General features: G+C 35.0%; 1 protein-coding gene across 12 annotated transcripts in view; it reads left to right on the plus strand.

The window, feature by feature from the left end:
* The window catches only part of ZNF438 (zinc finger protein 438), a 192,419-nt gene that overhangs the window by 30,297 nt on the left and 139,281 nt on the right, over positions 1–22,841 (plus strand). For 3 of the 12 annotated variants that reach the window (XR_016509082.1, XR_016509083.1, XM_090266650.1), the window contains exons 3-5: positions 1,213–1,321; positions 1,775–1,918; positions 3,607–3,651. The exons of 1 other annotated variant lie outside the window; for it this stretch is intronic. The gene's annotated coding sequence lies outside the window, so the exon portion shown is untranslated. Of the gene's footprint in view, positions 1–1,212; positions 1,322–1,774; positions 1,988–3,606; positions 3,652–14,061; positions 14,246–22,841 lie in introns of those variants that run through there. 8 more of the 12 variants (XM_090266654.1, XM_090266656.1, XR_016509080.1 and 5 more) reach the window with 7 other exon arrangements.

A 22,841-nucleotide genomic window follows, 5' to 3' on the forward strand; every position in this document is an offset into this window, starting at 1 on the left:
ACTTAGCATAATACCCTCTAGGTCCATCTATGTTGTTGTAAATGGTAAAAGTTCATTTTTTATGGCTGAGTAGTATTCCATTGACATACCACAGCTTTTAAATAAACTTTTCTATTGATGGGCACTTGGGTTGCTTCCATATCTTGTGGAATTTTAAAAATCCATTCATCAATTGGTGGACGTTTGGGATTTTTTTCACTTATTGGCTATTATGAATAGTGCTGCTATGAACATTGATGTACACGTTTTTTTTTTATTTTATGTTTCCATTTCCTGTCTGCATGTATTTAGTAGTAGAATTGTTGGATCAAATGGTACTCTGTTTTCACCCTTTGAGGAGCTGCCAAACTGGTTTTGTAAGTGGCTCTACCAGTTTGCATTCCCCCCCCCACCCCTGCAGTGTATATAGTATTACAATTTCTCTACATCCTCATCAGTACTTGTTATTATCTCTCTTTTTTATTATAGCTATCCTAATGGTTGTGAAGTGGTAGCACCTTGAGTATCAAATTGACTGTAAATGTATTGCAGTTTTCATATGTTGAACTTCTCGTGTTTATTAACCACTTATAAATCTTCTTTAGAGAATATCTATTAAAATTCTTTGCCCATTATTTAGTTTTTAATTATATAATTGTTTATCTTTTAATGAATTATGAATTCTTTATTACTGATACCAGTCCCTTTTCAGATATATGGTTTGCAATTATTTACTCCCATTCTAGATGTTTTGTTTTTGTTTTTTATAATATCCTTTGCAGCACGAAAGATTTTAATTTTGATGTAGCCCACTTTATCTGTTTTTTTCTTTTGTTGCTTGTGCTTTTGTTATCTATATAACAAACCATTGCCTAACCCTAAAGATTTACTTCTATGTTTCCTTCTAAGAGGTTTATAGTTGTAGTACCTACATTGAAGTCTATGATTTTTAGTCAATTTTAGTGTATGGTATAAAGAAGAGGTCTAACTTAATTTTTTTTGCAGGTAGATACTTAGTTGTCCCTGTATCTTTTGTTGAAAAGACTGTAGTTTGCTCATTAAATTGTTTTGGCTGATACTTTTGTCAAAATTAACCATAAATGTAAGTGCTTATTTCTCAATTTCATTCCATTGTTTTACATGTTTACCCTTATGCCAGTTCCATACTGTGCAGCTATGTAATAACTATTGAAATTGGGTTGTCTGACTCTTCCATTTCTCTTCTTTTTTAAGTTTGCTTGGCTATCCATATGAGTTTTAGGATCAACTGCCATGCTGAAGTTTTTTCTTATTCAACATTATCTTTGTCACACAAAACATTCTAGTTCAGTTTCTTTACGTGGTATGTATGTGTTTAAATATTTATAAATTTCAGTTGGTAGCCTGTACTTCTTTGGTGGATAAAATTGTGCAGTATGTTTGCTTCTACACTGATTACTAGTATATTATTCAAGTTTATATGGCACAGTTGTGAATTCTATGTGAATCACAAACAAGTCCATTTTTATTTTTGTTCCATAATTATTTAATTAATATGAACATTGTTTATTACTCTGTAATGCTGTACTTGAACAAAATTTGTATTAGCACTGTAAAAACAATCTACCCTCATTATTCACAGATTCCAGTTTGCAAATTCTACTTAAAAAAAATATTTGTAATGCCAAAATTAGTACTCATGGTGCTTTTATAGTCATTCGTGGACATTTGCAGAGTGAGAAAAAAAAATTGGATTGCTTAACACACGTTTCCAGCTTAGGTAAAATAATAGCAATTCTCTGCTTTCTTCTTTCAGCTCTGATGCTGTAAAGTGTCCTCTTCCTGGTGCCACAGTTTTTGCATTTGTATGCTTCTTGTTGGTGATTTCCCTGTTTAAAATAGTGCCCAGGCACAGTGCTGAAGTCCTGTATATCATTCCTAAGGGCAAGAAGGCTGAGACGTAATGTATTTTACAGAGAAAATGCGTTTTAAATAAGTTTCATTCAGGCATGAGTTAATACTACTGACTGTGAGTTCAGTGTCAATGACTCAACAATTTATATTAAATAAAGTGTCTTTAAGCAGAAATGCACATAAAACAAAGTTACGTTTGGTCAGTTGATGAAAATGTCGTGGCCAAAGGCTCACAGGAACGTAACTCTGTATTTCCTCTAAGAGCAATGGTTTGGTTTTGCTTTATAGAGCTTAATTACTTTGAATAATGAAAACTGACTGTAATTTTATCTTTATTGTTGAACTTTTTAACTGAGTTTAAATTGCAGTTACAGCAATGTCAGGTGTTTAATGTTCTACAGAATGAATTTCCAAAAACTTTACTTTGATTCCATGAATTGTGTAAAAACAATCAAACCATTATTGGAATTAACTGAATTTTCTAGTTGATATATTTCCTGACACTGATAAGAAGCTGGCATTATTTAAGTGTGAATTTTTTCTGCTAATAGAGCCAATGAAATAACAGCTGCCATTTAACTTTAGCTGTTTAAACAAGATAATTTGTAATCAGAGCTGACTAAGATAAGTTTAAAGAACAGTCATTTGTTCTAATTGAAAAGTCATGCTTTATAGAGTTATATGTAAAACATGTTCTCCATATGCTTTTCTTAATTGGTGTATTTAAGTTAGTCATAATCAGGGGCGGCAGCGTTGAATATTTCTTCCCCCTCACCCAAGACTGAAGGAGTTAGCTGTTCCTAACTACTCCCGAGGGGTACTTTTTCTCTAAGTGGCTTTGAGGATGAGGTGTCAGTTGCAGACCATCCAGAGATGGGTTACTGCTTAGGGCCTTTCAGATTTTTTTAAATAGAATTTATTGGGATGACATTGGTTCACAAAGTCATACAGGTTTCAGGTGTACAACTTAAGAAAATATCAGCTGCACACTGCATCATGTGCCCATCACCCCGAGCAAAGTATCTTTCTGTTCCCATTTTTCTCCCCTTTGCTTACCTCCACCTATCCCTTACCCCTTTCCCTCTGGCCATCACCACACTGGTGTCTGTGTCAAATGGGTTCACTGCACATGCATCTCACACTGCTCAATGAGATCATGCGGAGCCTGGAAGTGAAAGTCCTGGCCTATTATAATGCTAATGTAAAAAGAAAGAAATCACTAGGAAGTGGAAAATCCAAGACAAATAACAAATTGTTGGGAGAATGTGCATAAATTGGGACTGTCTCAGGCAAACTGTCATACACAGACACTTTACCAGACATGTTTTTTCAAAAATCTAACCCCAGACTTATATTTTTCCATCAAAAAGGCTATGCCCTCAATATGATTCACTTGTATATGGCTATTTAGTAATTTCCACAGCATTATGCACATGGGAAGAGAATACAAAGCATTTTTCTTAGTTTGATTCATTTTGGCCTTTTTTCTCTAGAAAATTGTCTATTTATCTTAAAACTTTTATTAAATTTTGCATACCTGTATATTTTAAACTAAAGACATGTAATTCCATTATAGAATTATTCTCCCTTAAATTAGTTCTTTTGTTATCTTAATAAAAATATGCAATAATTAAAAATGAAATTTATAAATGAAAGGAAAGCAGTTTTTACATATATTTGATAAAAATGGATTATCTGAATATAATTGTAATAATACTTTATATTCTATTACAGGATTAATTATATGTTACAACTTTTTACTGGAGCCTTGAGAGCTAGGTAAGTGACAAACGTTTTTTGAAGACCTATTTCTGAAACATTAAATAATTTGATCTAACAGGTTCCTGACAAAGTAGGCAATGGGTTATAACTTAATTCAGTGATTTACCTCTTTTTTTTCCTCAATAATAGAAATGTCATGTTTACATGAATCTTAATATAATATTCCCTAAAATCCAATAAGTCATATCTTAAAGGGAGCTGTATTTTCTATAATAATTATGAGGACATTGTTAATAAGACACACAGGTTTAGTATGTTCTAAAACTTAAAGCACTAAAAAAAAAAAAAAAAGTCATTAAATGCAATGTGGTTACCCTGGGTTGGATCTTAGAACTGAAAAAAAGACAATAGGTTAAATCCGAATAAAGTCTGTAGTTTAGTTAATAGTAATGTACCAGTGTTAGTTTCTTAGTTTTGACAAAACCATGGTTATGTAAGATGTTAACTATAGGTGAAACTGAGTGAAGGGTATATAGGTACTCTGTCATATCTTCGCAACTTTTCTGTAAATCTAAAATTATTCCAAAATAAGAATTTATTTAAAGCAGAAAAATAAATAATCCAGTTTTATGGATTTGAAATTATAGTTTAAAAGTGACTTTTCTGTGTCATAGTTTGAAAAATCAAAATTATTATCTTTTAAAAATCCAGACTTCATGAAATAGAGATGTAGGGAAATATGTTTTTCAGTTCATAGGAGGTATGGGATTTCAGTTTCTGGATGCTGGCCTGGTGTCCATGAACATCTCCTTGTATTCGGCCTCAGCTTTGCTCTGAGTCCTTTAAGGTACTTGTGTGTTCTTCAGTAGCTTCCTGCAGCACTTTCTGTTAACACAAGCAGGCCCTTTAAATGCTCCCAGAACACTGCTTTTTTTCTTTTTTTAAAAATGTACTGTTAGAGGCAAAAAGACCAGTGATGTGACTCATTGGTTTGGAGTTGAGACCCTCTTAGTGCAGTTTTGTTCCGTCACATTTACTTGAGCTTCTAGGTCAAGTACTAGATACAGATGACCTGTTGTTAAAGGGTATGAATAAAGATGAACATAACTCTTAAATAGCCATTTCTGTAATTGAGCTAAAATAATTGATTGCTGTCAGATAATAGAAATTCTCAATTCCCAAAATGAACTCTTGCAGTATAACTCTTAAATTTCTATAAATATTAAAAGACTGTAAGAAGGGAACTCTAGTTTGCTGAAACTATTACATAACTTCTCATTAATATAAGTAAAATAGCCGTGCTGGCCTTATAAATGGTTTCCTGCTTCTGTTGCCAACTTTAATGATTTTAGTTAAACTTAAATTTCATAAAGGGAAATAGAAATGTATTATACTTAAAATATATAGATATTTAAAACAAGAGACCCAGGCCTGAATGACTCTTGCAGAATAATTGTTAGGCTTAGAAAGTTCTATTTTGCTTGCTATTTTTTCAGAATTGATGTTATCAATTTCATGTTAATAGAATTTACATCTTTACTTCTTAGTTATGTAATATAACTGTTCCAACCTTGGTAGAGAAGTTAAGAAAATGGAAGAGAGGTTTTTCAAGACAGGTTTAAATTTTCTCAATAATATACCAGTTTACACATTAGAGAAAAAAAACCCTTTTTATTATTATTCTGTGCTAGAAGAGCATTAAAAGTGTTTATTTTAGAGACATGCTTTACCCTTTTGGTCATCTAAAGTATAAATGAGAATAGCTAATATGTACTGAGCACTTTCTATGAACCAGGCTCTTTATTTACAGTGATCTCGCTTAATTTTCACAAACACCTATGAAATAGTTTGGAATTTCTTTTAGAGATGAGGCAGAGAGAGTAACAGATGTCTCCAGGCTAACCCTGAGGGTATGGGGCAGAAAGAACTAGTGTCCAGAGTGGCACTACCTACAGTTTGGTTTACAGTGCTACCAGCTTCCAGAAAGTCCTGAATCCTTGGACACATGGTTAAGCTTCAGATTACTTCAACTGTTCTGGGTAAAGAAGATGTCAGATCACACCGGGTAACCTAAAGCGGATTTTCCCCTGGGGTAACTAGTCTGGAGCACAATCTCCTGTTCTCTGTTCCAGTCTTGATCTGGCTCATTCTACGGTTCCCTAACATGTCAGTTGTTCTCTGTCACCTGATTAATTGTGAACACTCACTTATTGTGTGCTTCATTGATCATATGCCAAGAACTTCTGGCGGCTCTTGGGAATATGATCTCAGCGTGCCTCCTGGTCAGTGTTGGGCACCTAGAAGTTGTTAGCTGGGGTGAGAACTTGGATCCAGAAGCTAGGACACTTGCCAGAGGCTAGAGAAGAAATAATTGAGCAGCTGACACATGTAATGCAGCTGTCCAGACTCAGTCAATGGGCAGGAGTCAGAAATAGAATAGGCACGTGACTCTGAAAGGTGATTTTTGAAGAAGATTATGGTGGCTGATTATGGACTTCGTAGTTTGTAGATATAAAATAATTCCAAATGCTTTCTGAGGAAGAATAAGTTACCAGCTTAATCATTAATAGTGCTCAATACACTGAGCAGAAATTTTTGTAACTTTTCCTGTCTAGCTATGTCTTTCTGTAGCTCTAAATCTGTAGTTCCTCTTATACTAGAAAACATAAAATACACATAAAATTTCAGAATCTCCCTTGCTATCTCCTTTTCTTTATGGTCTCCAAAGTTGGTATTCTTCAGGTTCTAGTCCTTGGCCACTTTCTATGTTTATTCTCTATGTGATCTCATGTCATCCTTGTTTAAATGCCACCTATTCTCCCAAGTTTATTTCCTTGCCTTGGTCTCTCCCATGTATTCAAGGCTCATATTTGTGTCTGCCTAGTCAACATCTCTGTTTGAAAGTCTAATAAACATTTGAAACTTAACGTGTTTGCAATAGAACTCTCTTGAACTCACCTCCCAAAGCCTGTTTCTGCCTTCATCTGCATAAATGGTCGACCCAGTTGTTCAGGCCAAAAACTAGAAGTCATCTTTGACTTTTCTCTTTTTTTCTTAACCCACACCCAGCCCATCAGTAAGGCTGATATGTCCTCCTTTCTAAATATATCCCAAATTCCCCTTTACTGCTGCCACCCCACCACTACTACTTGAATATAACTTAAAATCACCGCTACAAGTTCTTAGGTGATAGTAATAACTGGCCTGCCTCATCTCCTTCTTGTACCCTTGTACCTCCTCAGTCAGTTTTCCATATAGGAGCAAAGTGGGTTTTTTTTTTTTATTTTTTTATTTTAGTGTTAAACAGTTCCTGTTATTCCCCTGTTCAGAGCCTTTCAATGGCTATCCATCACACTCAGTATAAAACTGTCTCCATGTTCTACCAGACCCTGCGAGTTCTACTCACTCGCTTTATCGCCTACCATTATGTCTTATAGTATTCTAGCCACAGTTGCCTTCTTGCTGCTCCTTAATTTCTTCAAGTCATTTGAAATCTGCTAAATCCCTCCTACTCCCTTACCCTATACCATTCTAACCAGCCCAGCCTCTAGCCTGGTAATTTGCAGCTTTATTATTCCAAGTTTCTGTCATTTGAATTGTTTTGAAGTGTTAGAGGGACTGGAGATTTAGAGCTACAGAAGACATAGCTAGATCAATGGAGAGATGTTACAGAGTGAGTGATTTCTGCTCACTTTAATGAGCACTATTATGAATATATTGATAACAATTACATCTGCATGAAAATAGGCTGGGCCACTTCATAGGACAGTGAGTTCTCCATCACTGATAGTGTATGAGCTGAGGTGATCACCTTTCGGGATGTGGTGCAGGAAGACTGCTGGAGTGGAGAAGGGGACAGTTGATTTCGAAGATCTTCCCAGTGCTGAGATTCTGTCTTTTAGAATCTTATGTCTGAGTAGTGTCTCCTCAGATTAATCCTCCTGTGTTTGTATTGGAAAGCTTTCACCAATTTCACCAGTAAAGTTTCCAATATTTGGGATGAAAGAAGAGCTAATGTCAAGGTTAACTTCAGTTTGGCCAAGTCCTCATCTAAGGAATTTATTACTTTGAGGCATTTTTGTTTTCTTTACATTTTATTTTTATTTATTTAAGCATAATCCTCACCCAAGGAAATGCTTATTGATTTTAAAGGGAGGGCGGCCGGGGAGAAAAATCGATTGGTTGCCTCTTGTACGTATCCTGAGCGGGGATTGAACCCTCATCCTGTTGGTACAGGATGACATGCCAGCCAGCTGAACCACCGCCCAGGGCTGTTCTCTCATTTTTTATTTAAAACTTACTTTGATTGCCTTTTGGTCTAAAATAAGCAGTATGTACATGGACAAATTCCCTAGTAGATTTTAGTTATTAAACAAAAGTTTACTGAGTTTTAGAAGTAAGAAACATATTTGGAAATAGCCTTTGGTCAGAGTTTTCTAGAAATGGAAAATGTACCTAATCCTCAGCCTTAAACCAGAAGCTCTTTGAGAGGTAGGGACTGTGTTTGGACATCTCATTGAGGATGAAATAGCCCTTTTCTTATCTTATCTTAGAAGAGCAAAAATATGATTTAAGTAATAGAGAACTTAAATTATAAATGCTGTTAGTTAGACCCAAATAAGGCTATTCATTCAAATTCAAGTTTCCTGTAACCATTGAACTGTGGCACTTGGAATTAACGATAAAGGAAAGAATTATTTTCAGGGTCTCTGTGATACTAAAGTACTTTATATTTGATTTGCTTCATGCCACCCACATACCTGTCTTCAACCTTCCCCAAAATATCTGCTCATTTTTTTCCCCTCAAAAAAATGTATAAGCTAATGGTTTAGTGGGGCTTTCAGTTTAGGGCTTCATTTAGGAAATCTTCCAACACAGATAATAAAGGGCAAATATTTTTAAAAATAAGGGTAATGAAATAAATACTTTTATGAATAACTATGGGTTAGATGTGGGAAAAATTACACTTTTCAATACTTACTGGTATTATTATCTATTTGGCAGTAGGTTCTACAGAGGAGAAATCCATGTGTGGTTTTTTTTTTTTAATTCCTATAAAGTAAAAAAGTGAATATAAAATAAGTATCCTTTCTTTACCTAGCATCCTTCCTTTTTTCAGTAAGGTAGGCTTAGCAGGTCTGTAGAGGGAGGCCAGTTCTTTCAATCTTTAAAGTTCAGCAACCTGAATTTAGAAGTGAAGTACTTAACTCTCACTATGGAGCAGGGAAGGAAGTAGTAAGGAGACAGGATAGAAAAGACTGATTCATTTTAAATCTCACCCTCCTGGAGGGTGAATTGGGAAGAGAAGGAATTCCTGAAATCTCTATAGAGGTACTTTTGAAGATCTGGCTTAGTACCAACTGTGCATATATGGAATGAAACCCCAGGAAGCTGGCGAGGACAACCTGATAAATGAAATATTACCAGGTCAGTGTATGCTTTAGCCCTAGAATAAAGGTTTCTCTCCATTCTAAAAGAGCTTAAAACCAAGTCTCAAAACAATTATATTAATCCACAACTGTTTGCCGGAAGACGTTCAGCACTCTTAAAACAAATAAAAAAACATCCAGCACTCAGAAACATAAAGTTCACAGTGAATTGCATCCAATTAAACATTATTAGGTAAACAAAGAAGCTGAAGAAAAATCCCATAATACGACACAATAGAAATAGACCCTGATATGACTGGAATGAGAGAATTAGCAGACAACTACATTAAAACAGCTATAATAAATCTGGTCCATATATATAAACATAATGAGGAATGAAATAGAAGATATGAAAAAGAAAAAATTGGAACACCCAGAGATAAAAAGTACAGTAACTTGAAATGAAAATTTTACTAGATGGGATTAAATACAGATTAGATCTTTCAGGAGACAAGATCAGTGACCTTGGAAAAATATATAACCAAAAGCATAGAGAGAAAATAGATCAAAAAAGATGACCAACAACTTTGTGTTCCATAGGATAATAATCATGGGTCTAACATAAGTGTAGTGTAGTAACTGAAATTGCCCCAAATTTGAAGAAAATTATAAATCCAAGAAATTTATCAAACCACAGACAATACACACACACACACACACACAGCCCCAAAACATACCAAAACAAACGAAAGCTCACCATAATTGCCCAAAATCAGTGATAAATAAAAACTCTTAAAAATGCACAGAGGGAAATAAAGATATTACATTCAAAGGAATACATTTAAAAATAGCAGCAAACTTGTCATCAGAAATTATGCATATCAGAATGGAATTCAGTGGCATTTTTAGGTGCTAAGAGAATTGTCAACCTAGTATTTCATGACCAATAAAAATACCTTCAGAAAGTAAAGAAGGAAGAAAATTAAGAGGAAATAAGAATTTTTTAAGAAAACAGCTGGCACAACTCATGGCCAGCAGATCTACATTAAAGTATTTAAGGAAGTTCTTTAGACAAATGGAAAATGATACCACATGGAAATTTGGACTAGACAGAGGAATGAAGACTGGTAGAAATGGCTCATTTGTGGATCAACGTAAAACAAATAGTTTCCTTCTATTTTACTTTTTTAAAAATGTAATTGACTATTTAAACCGAAAACAAAAACAAAAATAAAAAACCAGTGTCCATCTAGTAGGGTTTATGAGGCATGTGAAAGTAAAATGTTTGGGAACAATAGCTCACAGAACGGGATGGGGAAAGGAAGCGCAGCATGGTAAAGATCTTCTCCATGAAGTGATCTAATATTTTTGAAAATGGGTTGTAGTAAGTAAAAGAAAGCATCCACTAAAAAGGTTTTTAAAGAAGAGTTTTGACTAATAATGAAATCTTAAAAAATAATCCAACAGAAGACAGGTTTTAACTGATGAATTTTATCAAACATTTAAAGGAGAAATAATTTAGAAAGCAGAGGAAGAAAGAACACTTTTCAGTTCATTTTAGGAGACTAGCATATAGTAATACCAAAACCAGATAAAGACATTGTGAGAAAAAGAAAACTGTGAACAAGTATCTTTCATGAACATAGATGAAATATTTAATCATTAGCAAATAAAATGCAGCAGTGTATATAAAAAGTGGATTTATTCTAGGGATGCAGGGTTGGTTTAATGTGGGAAAACACACTAACATAAGTCATCACTTTAACAGGAAATGGGAGGAAAAAGCTGTATGATACTGTCAATGGTTGCATAAAAAGTATTGGACTACAGTCCATCCCCATTTAGTTGTCCATATCCATGGGTCATTCACAGGAGCAGGGGATAGCAGAGGGGGGGAAATGGAACAACTGTAATTGAAAAACAATTTAAAAAAAAGTATTGGACTAAATTCAACAACCATTTTTGGTAAGATCTCTCAGAAAACCAGAAACAGAAGGGAACTCAACCTGATAAAAGTCATCTGCACCTAGCCTTTAGCTAATTTTAATGTTAAAAGATAGAATGCCTTTTCCCCTAAATAAGCAACCAAACAGGTATGCCAACTCTCTTCCCTGTGTCTAATATTGTAATAGAAGTCCCAGCCAGAGTAATAGGCAGTATGAAGAAACAAGTGGCATACAGGTTGGCAGGGTAGAAATGAAACATCTTTATTTGCAGACATGATGATGTATAGAGAAAATGCTAAGGTTTCCAAAAAGCCACTAGGATTTGTAATTGAATTTATCCAGATTGCAGGATACAAGGTAGATACACAAAATTAGTTTTATGTGTCTATACTAGCAATGAAGCCCTGGCTGGTTTGGCTCAGTGGATTGAGCATCGGCCTGCGAGCTAAGTGTTGCTGATTCGATCTTCCAGTCAGGGCACATCAGAGAAGGAAAACTCTGACTCCAAAAAACCTCCGCTGCCTTGCGGCATACCTCTTCAGGGGAAAGGCTAAGGGAGTAAACCCCGACAGATAATCCGGAGCCGGAGTCCCTAAGGCGGTTTGACGTTGTAGTCAACACCGGCAACTCCTGCGGCGCACCTGAAGCCAAGCTGTATTGACTCCGTCTTTCCCTTGGACCCTTCAGCTGCGAAGAGAGGGGGGGGTCTGCTGCATGGGCAACAGCAGACCCTCCATATCACCCTGCCCAGGCTCTGTAGCTTCAGCTTCACTGGAGAGGACACTCCAGCGTCATCGCAAGATGTCGATTCAACACGGGAGGAGACAGATACCGTGTCACTCCCGAGTCGGACTGCACAGCCATTCTCGGCGGTGCAGATAGACTCTTAAGAAGCTACACCATTGTCTCTCGAGACGGACGGCTGCCGCCGCCGCCGACTAGCAATGAGAAAATGGAAACAGAAATTTAACTTTATATAGAAATACAAAGGACCTAGGAAAGTAAAAGAGAAAAAAAAATAAGAATTGACAAGGAAGAACAGTCTTAGAAGGTTTTAACTACCTAATTTCAAGACTTCCTTTACATTTTAAAGCTTCTTCTTTAAAGCTACAATGATCAAGATGGTGTTTGAAGGAAGACATATATGTCAATGGAATAGAATAGAAAATCCAGAAATAGACCCACTCATATAGATGGTCAATTGATTTTTGACAACCTTGCCAAGATAATTTAATAGAGAAAGGATAGTCTTTTCAACAAATGATACTAAAACACCTGGCAATCCAGATATAAAAAAAGAAAAGAGAAAAAAATTAACTGCAACACTTACCTCTTCTGTATACAAAATAAATGGAAAAGAATCATGTTTCTAATTAGACTAAAACTATAAAATTTTAAGAAAAAAAATGACAGGAGAAAAATATGAATTTGGGATAGGCAAAGCTTTTTTAGGACACTAAAAGCATGAACCATGAAAGAAAAATTGACAAATGGGACTCCATCAAAATTTTAAACTTCTATTTGTCAAAAGACATCGTTAAGAAAATGAAAAGGCGATCTTTAAACAGAGACAGCATATTCTCAATACATATATCTGACAAATGACTGTGGCCAGAATATATAAAGATCTCTTACAGTTCATTAATAATAAGACAACCCAGTTAAATAAATGGCACAAGAAAATAATGAATGGCCAGTGCATCACAGGCAAAGGGGTTTTAACACCATTAGACATCAGAAAAATGCAAATCAATATGAGATACTATTGAACATCATTGAAATAGCTATAATTGAAAATTAAAGAAGAACAAGTGTTAGATGAAATGTAGACCAGTTGGAACTTTCATATATTGCTGGTGGGAAAGTAAATCATAAAACTATTTTAGAAAACAGTTTGATAGTGTGTTAAAAAGTTAACATATTATTACTATAAGACCCAACAATTTTACTTCTAAATATTTACCCAAGAGAAATGAAAACATGTTCACAGATACACTTGTACATGAATATTCATAGTGACTTTATTCATAACAGCCTCAAGCTGGCAATAGTAAATGTCCATCAAGTAGTGAATAGATAAACACTTTTGGTATGTCCATGCTATGGAAAACTATTGGATGATAAAAAGGGATAAAGTAATGATACACACAACAGCACGAAGGAATCTCAAAAACATTATGGTGAATAAAATAATCCAAATACAAAAAAATACAAACTCTATGATTCCATTTACTGACCTAAATTATTATATCAGAAATGCTAGAAAAGCCAGATTTAATCTACAGTGACAATAAGCAGACAAGTAACGATGTTACCTGTAGCTGGGAGTGGAGTGTGATTAACCTGGATGGGGCACAAGGGAATGTTTGAGCGTGATGAATGTGCTCTATATCCTGACTATGGTGGTGATTATATGGATGTAGGTGTTTGCAAATTTCACTGAACTATACACTTAAAATGTACATATTTTATTATATACTTCAGTAATATGAAAACAACTTCAGTAATGTTGTTTTTTTAAAAACATCTTCCATAAATTTTGTTAAGTTATTTTACTAGTAAAAGATTATCTTCTGTCTACTGTTGGAAGACCACTGTGTAAGACTAAAACTGAGTAAACCTGAAAAATCCATTTAGATAAATAGTCCCAAAATAAACAATAATACATGAATTAAATATGCTTAAAAAGTAAAGCTAGTAGATGAATTTTCAGTGTACTTTCTAGTCTATAAGTTGATGTATTATAATGGAACCTATGCATCTTTAGAATTCATTGATGCACTTTTCTAATTTCTGAAATGATATTTGGTAGTGTTTTGGCACTAAAAATCTAACTAAAATGAAGTAATTACATATATTCCCTTTTGTTTTGTTTCACACTTTTTTTTTTTTTTTTTTTTTTTTTTTACCTAGAAAGAGTGTGTGGAAGACACCCTAATGTTCCTTATAATCTGTTCTTTTAGGAATAGAAGGCCTAGATTTTACCTGAGCACATACATGGATGACCACCTAGACACTACATCTCTGCTTCTTTTGCAGCAGGGTGTGGCTTTGTGACTGATGAGAGGTGAATGGTAATGTGTATAAGTTACCTCCTGAAAGACAAGCCACTTGACTTAGACTTTCTTTTTTTCCTTTTCTGCTGGTTGGAGGTTACGTCAGGTATAACAGCCACCTTCCAGAGATGGAAGCCTTGTGGAGGATGATAGAGCCAGCCTGGGTCCCTGAATGATCTTGTGAAGCACCCTTCCCTCTGCCACACTGTATTGTGACATGAAAAAGAAAAGTTTCTAACATGTGGTACTGTATTTCTTCGTTATGGCAGAAAGTTTATATCCTAATAGAAAATTAAAACATTTAAGAATTTATGACTTCTGTGTTTTTCTTTTTGTACTCTTTGGCCATATTCAATTTATTTTGGTGTTTTTTCTCAATTAACAATTGAGAAAATACAATTAACAATTTCTAAAATAGCATAGGATTGTATGCCAAGAGTTCTGTTGATGCAGTAGTTATACTTTTATTTTTATTTTTTTATCCTTGGGGACACTTTTTTCATCGTTTTTAGAGAGAGAGAGAAGGGGGTTGCGGAGAGAGGGAGAGAGAGAGACATCAGTTTAAGAGAGAAACATGAGTTGGTTGCCTTCTTGTACATCCCCAACTGGGGATCAAATCCAAAACCTGGGTGTGTGCCCTGGCCAGAAATTGAACCTGTGACCTTTTGGTCTCTGGGACAATGCTCCAACCAACTGCTCCACACTGGCTAGGGTGATGCAGTAGTTATTTAGGAGAGTGTACTTCTCAATTTTCCAAGCAACGTTTAAACTTTACATACTAATTATTCATAAATTGATAAATTGATATACAGTACTGCGCTTTTCTAATTTTTTAAAAAGATTTTATTTATTTATCTTTAGAGACAGGGGAAGGGAGGGAGAAAGGGAGAGAAACATCAATGTGTGGTTGCCTCTTGCTCTCCCCCAACCGAGGACCTGGCCTGCAACCTAGGCACGTACCCCGACTGGGAATCGAATCTGGGAACTGAACCGGCAATCCTTTGGTTTGCATGCCAGCACTTAATCCACTGAGCCATACCAGCTAGGGCTGCGCATTTCTAATTTTTAAGGTGGTCTTCATGGACTAATTTGTGATCAATTTTGGTACAGTTCCACAGACCTTTTTAAAGAATTTGTCTTCTTTGTAAGCTACCTAAATATTTATTCTGTTAAACTTTTTTATGATTACTGTTTGTTTGATGAAAGTCTTAAATATATAAATTAATGATTTCTTCCATTAATTTTTGTTTATATTTCTGTCAGTTTTTGGTTTGGTATGTGTGTTAGTATATTATTTACTGTCAGAATCTCAATTGAAGATTATAAATTTTTTATAAAAATAACATGACTTTCTAATTTATGCCTGGTGTTTTATATTTTAGCTGACATTAATATTGCTACTTTAGTTTACATTTTCCTATACATTTCTGTACTTTTTACTATATCCTTTCTTTGTCATTTTTTAAAAATATGTTTCCTAAAAGTGGAACAGTTAATTTTTTCAACCTAGTGAGAACCTTTGTCTTTTAACAGATATTTTATTTTTATTTATTGTCAATATTGATTTAATTGGTTTTACTTCATTTATCTTATTTTAAGCTGTTTAAAATTTTTTTGTTTCATGTGTTTTTTGCTATTTGATTTAAAGTTTATTTTTAATTATAATTTGATTGATATTTTAAATTCATGACATATCTAAAGGTAAATAGGCTGCTTTGAAATCTGCTAGGAATAATTTTTAAGTTTTTTTGAAACCATAAATCTCTGTAATGGCTCTAATAGTCAAGAATGAGATGGTATCCTTGTTTTGCCTCAATATGAAATGAGAAGTTTAATAGGGGGTTTTACTTATCTGCTTCTTATTTTTCATTAATATGATCTGAGATTTTAACCTCAGACTATTAGTGAGTTGTAATTTGAAATGACTTACAAAATATTTTTTTATTAATTTTTATATAGAGATAAAAATTATGAAAACCCTAAGATTGGCACAACTTTCAGTAAATTATTATTTTTCAAATGCATGTCAAAATAAACATTAAGAAAGTCATTCAAAATATACTCCTGTGTTATATTACATTACTTCTCAGTATTTTCTTGATCTGTCCTAAATAGATACTCTTTTCCTTTTTCCTGTTGCCCACTTTCAGGCCATTTTGCTGCTTATTAGACCAGGAAAAAAGAAGAAGAGAGAGTCTAATTTGAAATTTTGTTTTTAGTATTTGCCATAGCAAAGTGTAAGATTCAGAATATGTTTGGGATTCTTGGATTAATGGATTTTATGGTGGTGGGGTGGGGAATATTGCCAGTTACGTACTAGCAAGCTTGTTTTCTAATACGTCCAGGTCAGTGACTATGTCAGGTAACACAGGGCATGGAATTTACATTATGACCAATGACAGAAGCTGTCCTCTTGCTGCTTTGAGCTTCTGATAGGCTGTTATTCTTACCTTGAATGCTCCTAGTCATGTGACTTTTTCAAGTGGGCATTGGGCTCCATTCTTTCTCTATAGTAAGAGCTCTTATATATGGGGTTTTCCCATTTTTATCAGAATATAGTTGAGGACTGTTTAAAGAAGCAGGATCTTAGAGTACATTCAGTCTTGTCTTGGAACCTGTGTGGAAGAAAAAAGCCTGTAGCAGTTGCTAGGGGTAATATCTTTAAGAAAATAGTGATGTTCCTAAGTTATTCTTAGAGATGGAAGACTTATCTTTCCATATTTTGGGGGTAGTTAATTATGTAGCTGTATTACCAAGACATAGAGAGTAAGGTGAAGCTGAGAATGAGAACAGCCTCTTCAGGATTATGGGTTAGGACGAAGTTCTTGGCAAGAGACCCACTTAGTGTGGTGTATGGAAAGCACACGGACTGAGGAGGCAGGAACACCTTTGTTCTAGCTTGGGTGTATATGTGTGTGTGACCATGGCAAACCCTCAACTTTTCTGCACCTCAGGCTAGATATATTAAATGAGAAAGAGGACTCCCTAAGGTCCTTTCTAATCTAAAATTTCTTGACTGACGAGCACTACGGAGAGCAAAGAAGTTTCAATTTGACAGCGTTTTTATTTTTAATTTCATTAAGCAAAGAAATCAGCTTAATTTCATCTTGTAAAGTCAAGAGGAATAAATCACTTATCTTACTACTTTGAGTAAGGAGTATAAGAAGGAGGGATCATATGTGACTCGTGTGTTCATGCTCTGACCTAATATTAGGTAAGTGACACATGTTGTGGAGGAGAGGCCCAATTATAACACCTGGAAGTAATCTGGTAACAGAATGACTCAGAGGAATGTTAAATCACTCCTTCCCTCTGAGAAAACTGAGAAAAGTGTTTATCTAAACTCCCAAAAGGTTATTACCCTTTTCATAGGGCTATGTGCATGCCTTGAGATTGAGGATGCTGGGAGGTAGCCCCACTGTGTGGTAGCAGTCAGACATCAGACTGAAGCTCCCACTGAAGATCTTTGATTGATGAGCTCCATTGATGAGTTCCTAAGTGGTATAAAGGCTCTCAGCACTGAACTCAGGTTTTACGAGATCAGCAATAGAATGCTGCCCAAGGTGGCTGTTTGTCATAAGCTGAACTGGGCATGGTCACAAACTGGGTGGGCAGAGAGAATTTTGAAATAACAAACATGTCATAATTGTGAAAGAGCAAGGAAACAGTACTGACTGGATAAAATCTGTACAGCAGTCCAAGGGTGACTCTTTTTGAGGAAAGGCTTTGTGCTGGCCAGGTCCTGGAAGAAGAGCAGTGTGGAAGAGGTCAGGCAGCAGACATTGGTTGCTTCTCCTCTCTGTGGTCATCACTTTGAGAACTAAAATATCATTGAAAAGTTTTATTTCCTTCTCTATGAAGAGCTTTTAGGGAAAAAAAAAGAATCGTTACATTTCAAAATGCATTTTGTTTTATTAAATAAAGCATCATGAATAAATTCAAATAAAACTCAAAATAAATTAGAAACTTGGAGACAAAATGTAGGTGTTAGGTTTTAACACCACTGATCCTCTGAGGATACAAAGAGCTACATTCAGTATACTCTGTCTTTAGGAACCTAACTTGAGTGAGGCTGTCAGATAAGTAGTTAATAGCATCTATTTTATGCAAGGCTCTGTGCTAGATATTGAGACTACAAGGTAGAATACAGTCCCCGTTCTCAAGATGTTTACAGTGCAGAGGAAGAGGAGTAACTGGAGAACTGGAGCATAGGGTACATGGAGGCATAGAGGAGTTATGAAATCATTAGGATGCTCAAGAGAAAGTGATGCAGTGCCTTGGAATATGTCCTGAAATAGAACTAAGCAGTCTCAAGGAACCTATTCCTTCAGTGGTTATAGTAAACTGTGCTTAAAATTCTGTTCTGAGAGTTGTACATTTCTGATGTTAAAGATGATAACAGCCAAGAATTTTACAATGCATTTCTCTGTGTCAGGCATAGTTCTAGCGCTTTACATAAAATGAATTATGTAATCCTTGCAGTAATTCTATAAAGTAGGTGGTAATATTAGCCAACAAACTGAAGCCCAGAGCAATCTAGTTACTTAACCAACGACAACTTGTATGTAGTGGATCTGGCATCTGGCTCCAAAGTTCATGTTCACTACTGTGCTAAGTAAAGACTTAAAGAATTCAGGGAGTCATCTACTGGAAGAACCATTATTGTACGCTTTTATAGGTACAACAGTTTAATATTAATGAGTCCATAACTGAGCACCTAAGTGAAAAAAATTGTTATACATATGTTTTTCATTTTCTAGAAATAAAGCTATATATTACTATAATTATTATCGGAATTGCCCTGTACTAGCTACAAATTATAACTAGAATTTTTTATTTGAAATCATAGGTAATACCTTTTGATCAAATACTCTTCTCCATTAATTTACAGAAAAGGGCTTTCTTTAATTTTAAATATCTCTAAAAGAGGTTGCACGGCCTCCCACAATCAAACGCTGAATCCCACAGCTCTTTGAGGTGGGGATTTTTATTCAGCCCAGTGTCCTCCTGGTCAGTGAGAGACTGCTTTCTCTCTCTCTCATCCTTTGAAAATGTCTATCTCTTTTTATAACACTAGAGTCCTTTAATTTATAAGCTGGATTTGTAAATTCCTGGGGCCCTGCCTGGTTGGGCCTGTGGTGCATGTGGCTTATCTCCACGTCTGGGGACCTGCTATTTGCTACTCTCAGGGAGTTAATAAGAGCTTTGGTGACCTGGTTTGCCCACAATTTGTAGGCTCAAATCTAGCTGATCTGAAGGAAAAAAGAATGGAACAAAAAAGTCAAAGTTATGGTTGTAAACTAGAAGGAAAATTAGAATTTTAAAACCAGCATCAATATGGTACAGACAAGAATTAGAAGTTAAGAAGAGCCTAGAAGGAGAAATTTTTAATTAAAGAAACCCTCAAGACATTTGAAATTGTTGGGATGATTTTAAATAGGCAAACCTTTGGCTTCAAAAAGAATCAAGGGTTCAGCTTTCTGTATTTGGTGTATTAAATATACACACATTCAAAGTTTAAGAAGAAAAGTAATCTTTTTATGTAAAGCCATTTTGATTTATGTCTTCCTGGCCTTTGAAAACCTTCTTTCACATTGATTAAATACATTGAGTGGCTTTAAAACTAAATAGAATTTTTTTTTCTTATTTGCACAAGCAGGTATTTTTAATATAGCAATTAGGAATATCATTAGGAAGATTATTGAAAGCAATGTCTACCCCATAAAGCTTGAATAAAAATAATGAGATTTTATTTTATTTTATCCTCACCAGAGGACATGCTTGTTGATTTTAGAGAGAGGGGAAGGAAAGGAGAGAAAGAGGGAAAGAAACATCAATGTGGGAGAGAAATATCACTCTTATGTGCCCTCACTGGGGACTAAACCCGCGACCTTTTGGTTTATGGGATGACACTCCAACCAACTGAGCTACACTGGCCTGGTCAAGAAAAGGAGACTTTAGACTTCACTTGGACACATTAATTAAAAATAAAAGTATTCTTTTTCATGTAATACTGAAGTCAACTATGGAATTGAGAAACTTACTAAGATAATATTTTTGTCTATGTATGTTTTCTATTTTGTTTTTAAAACATTGATTTTATTTACAGAAGGAATCCAAAAATACTTTTAAAAAATATTACAGATCAGGTTAAAAGTCCTTTGACTGACTTACCCTCCCATCTTCCCAGAGGTCATCCTTTTGCCATTTATTCTTCCAAGTCATTTCCTGAATATTTGTATGAATACATTTCTATGCACAGAACAGATATTTCTGTTTTGAATATATGTTAAAATAATTCACAGATTGTGTTGTTCCTTGGTTCATTTTAAATAAGACCTTTCATTATATGTTTTGTTTTTTATATGTCAATAATATTAGTAATAGCAACAGTCATTTACTGAGTAGTCATTAAGTACTAGGTAAGATGCTTAGCATTTTTTATGTAATTTAGTCTCATAATCTTCACAATAAATTTAAGAGGTGTGAACCCTGATGAGGAATATTACCTGCCAGGGAGGATTCCTCATGGTTAATTAGGCCCAAAATCTTAATCATAGTCTAGCAGCCATTGCTGACAGAGGCCTTTCACAAATGCTGCCTTTCAGGGAAAAGCCATAGATTGAGTTTCCACGCCTCTTGCACTGTGCTCCTGCTCTCTGATGTGACCCTTATAAGGGAGATCCTGGCATTGTCTCCCAACCAGTACACTGTACACTGCCCTGTCCATCGGAACTTTGTAGCTATATCCTTATTTGCATTTATACTGACAAGTCAGAGCAGCTATGTAACAACCAATCAGAATACACAAAGCTGACCAATCAGGACACTGCTATTTGGACCAATAAGAAATATGTTGTTTGGATTCCTCATTGGCATAAAAATGAACCAAACCTGAATCAGGGTAGGAACTTCCGTATAAAAAGCGTCCTCCCCTTTGTCTTTGTGGAACACACCATTGGCTTTCACTGGAGGCTGCGTTTCCACGGTTTGCAAATTGTTCACCTTTTTACTGCAACCCAGATTGGGGATTCCTGTTGGCATTGGATTGGTGGCAGTGACCTTTTATTGACAGAGGTGAGTATTCTATACTCATTTTATATGAATAAATTTTTACTTTCATTATATCTCATATTTACATTAAATTGCTAATGCCATTACTTTATCAGTCTTTAATAAGTTTTCAAAAATAAAACATTTAGAATGATTTTTAAAAATTGATAGGAATATAACTTCGTTCTGTTAGCTTTGTTATTCATGTGTAGTCAGCCTTTCTCTACCAAGTCCTTGGGGTGAGTGTCTGTGCTAAGCCAGAAGGCTGGGAATAAGAGGGTGACTCCAGCTCACCTTTTAGGAATGAAGAGGTGTATGTGTCATATCTGACTCATTCTGATGAAGAACACACAACCCCAGACATTTCCTTAGTAGTCAATGCTTTTAAAAGCCTATGCCTGTGATGATGTCCTTGCTTGAGGGAACACTTACAGGATATGAGACCTAGCAGAAAGGAGTTTTGTTTTTAATATGCTTTTCATTGTGCCCTTAGTCATACTGTTATGAGGACATAAAGGCTGCTGTGATGGGAACTCTTAGAATTTTTATGGTAGAAAGGAATTGAGTGATACTGGGTGGGCTGAGAGGGAAAATGGTTGTGCTTAATTATGTATAAACTGATTTTAAAGTTTGGATGAAGATATTTTCAGAATTTCATGACAAAGTTAAGAGCTTTTAGTGAATGGGATAGCTGTCGGGAGGGTTTAAATCTCGGTTGTGCTTCTTAATTAGCTGGGTAACTTTGAAAAAGCCACTTTGTGCTATTTTATTAAAATAATACTCACTTTATAAAACTATAGGGTTGAAATTACATAAAATATTTTATGCATTGCAAAGTGCTATACAAATGTGCAAATAATAGGTGATATATTTGCTGTTTTTACATCATAATTGTTGTCAAGGCTGCCGACAATTTGTGTCTTTTATTATTATCTTTGTACTGAATGAAGACTTAACACTGCTTGTTTCTATCCTTTATTACTTGCAAAGAGAATACTGTTATTTTCGGAATAGAAAAAGAGGCCTTATTGCTGAGTCATTTAACCAATATCGAAGGTTACTATATATCTGTCAGCATTTCTTTAAGGCCCAATGTAGGACTAAAAACATTAGCTATAGTAATTCTCCATGAGAGGAGATATGGTGAAAGATCCCAACAGTTCACTCGATTTTCATCAACACGGTGTTTGTAGATATCTTGTACCTTTTTGTCTTCAAGATAACAGTAAAGTATTGATTAATATCTGTCTACGTATAGGAGTATTTGCTAACAAATTTTATTGTAGTACATTGTTTGAAAAAACAATAAAAATTATCTTACTATAGTTTCTTTTCGATTATATGATACTTAAGTTATCTTGAAATCTCAAATAATATACAAAGAGGGTATGAAGTTTTTATGCTTAACAGAACAAGACATGAGTAAAAAATGGTTAAGAAGCCCTAAAAGTAAGCTCTCATTTCCCGTTGAGGAGATAGCGCCATTGAGTTTCCACTTGGTGCATTTCAGGATCCACACTATAATGGGGAATTGATTCTCTCTTGGAACCCCAATCAGAAGTTTGGTTTATTATTTGGAGTTCATTTATCATTTTGTGTCCTCTCATTCTGCTAATGTTTTCCTAATGTAAATTGTATAGCAACTCTATAGTAAATCTATGGAAAGAGCAGCACCTTTAAAGATTTTATTTATTTTTAAAGAGAGGTGAAGGGAGGGAGAAAGAGAGAGTGAAACATTGACGTGAGAGAGAAACATTGATCACTGCCTCTTGTACGCACCCTGACTGGACACTGAACCTGCAGCCCAGGCATATGCCCTGATC

Source organism: Furipterus horrens, unplaced genomic scaffold (genome assembly GCF_987537825.1).
Source record: "Furipterus horrens unplaced genomic scaffold, mFurHor1.1.pri manual_scaffold_2, whole genome shotgun sequence".
In the NCBI taxonomy this organism is placed as follows: domain Eukaryota; kingdom Metazoa; phylum Chordata; class Mammalia; order Chiroptera; family Furipteridae; genus Furipterus; species Furipterus horrens.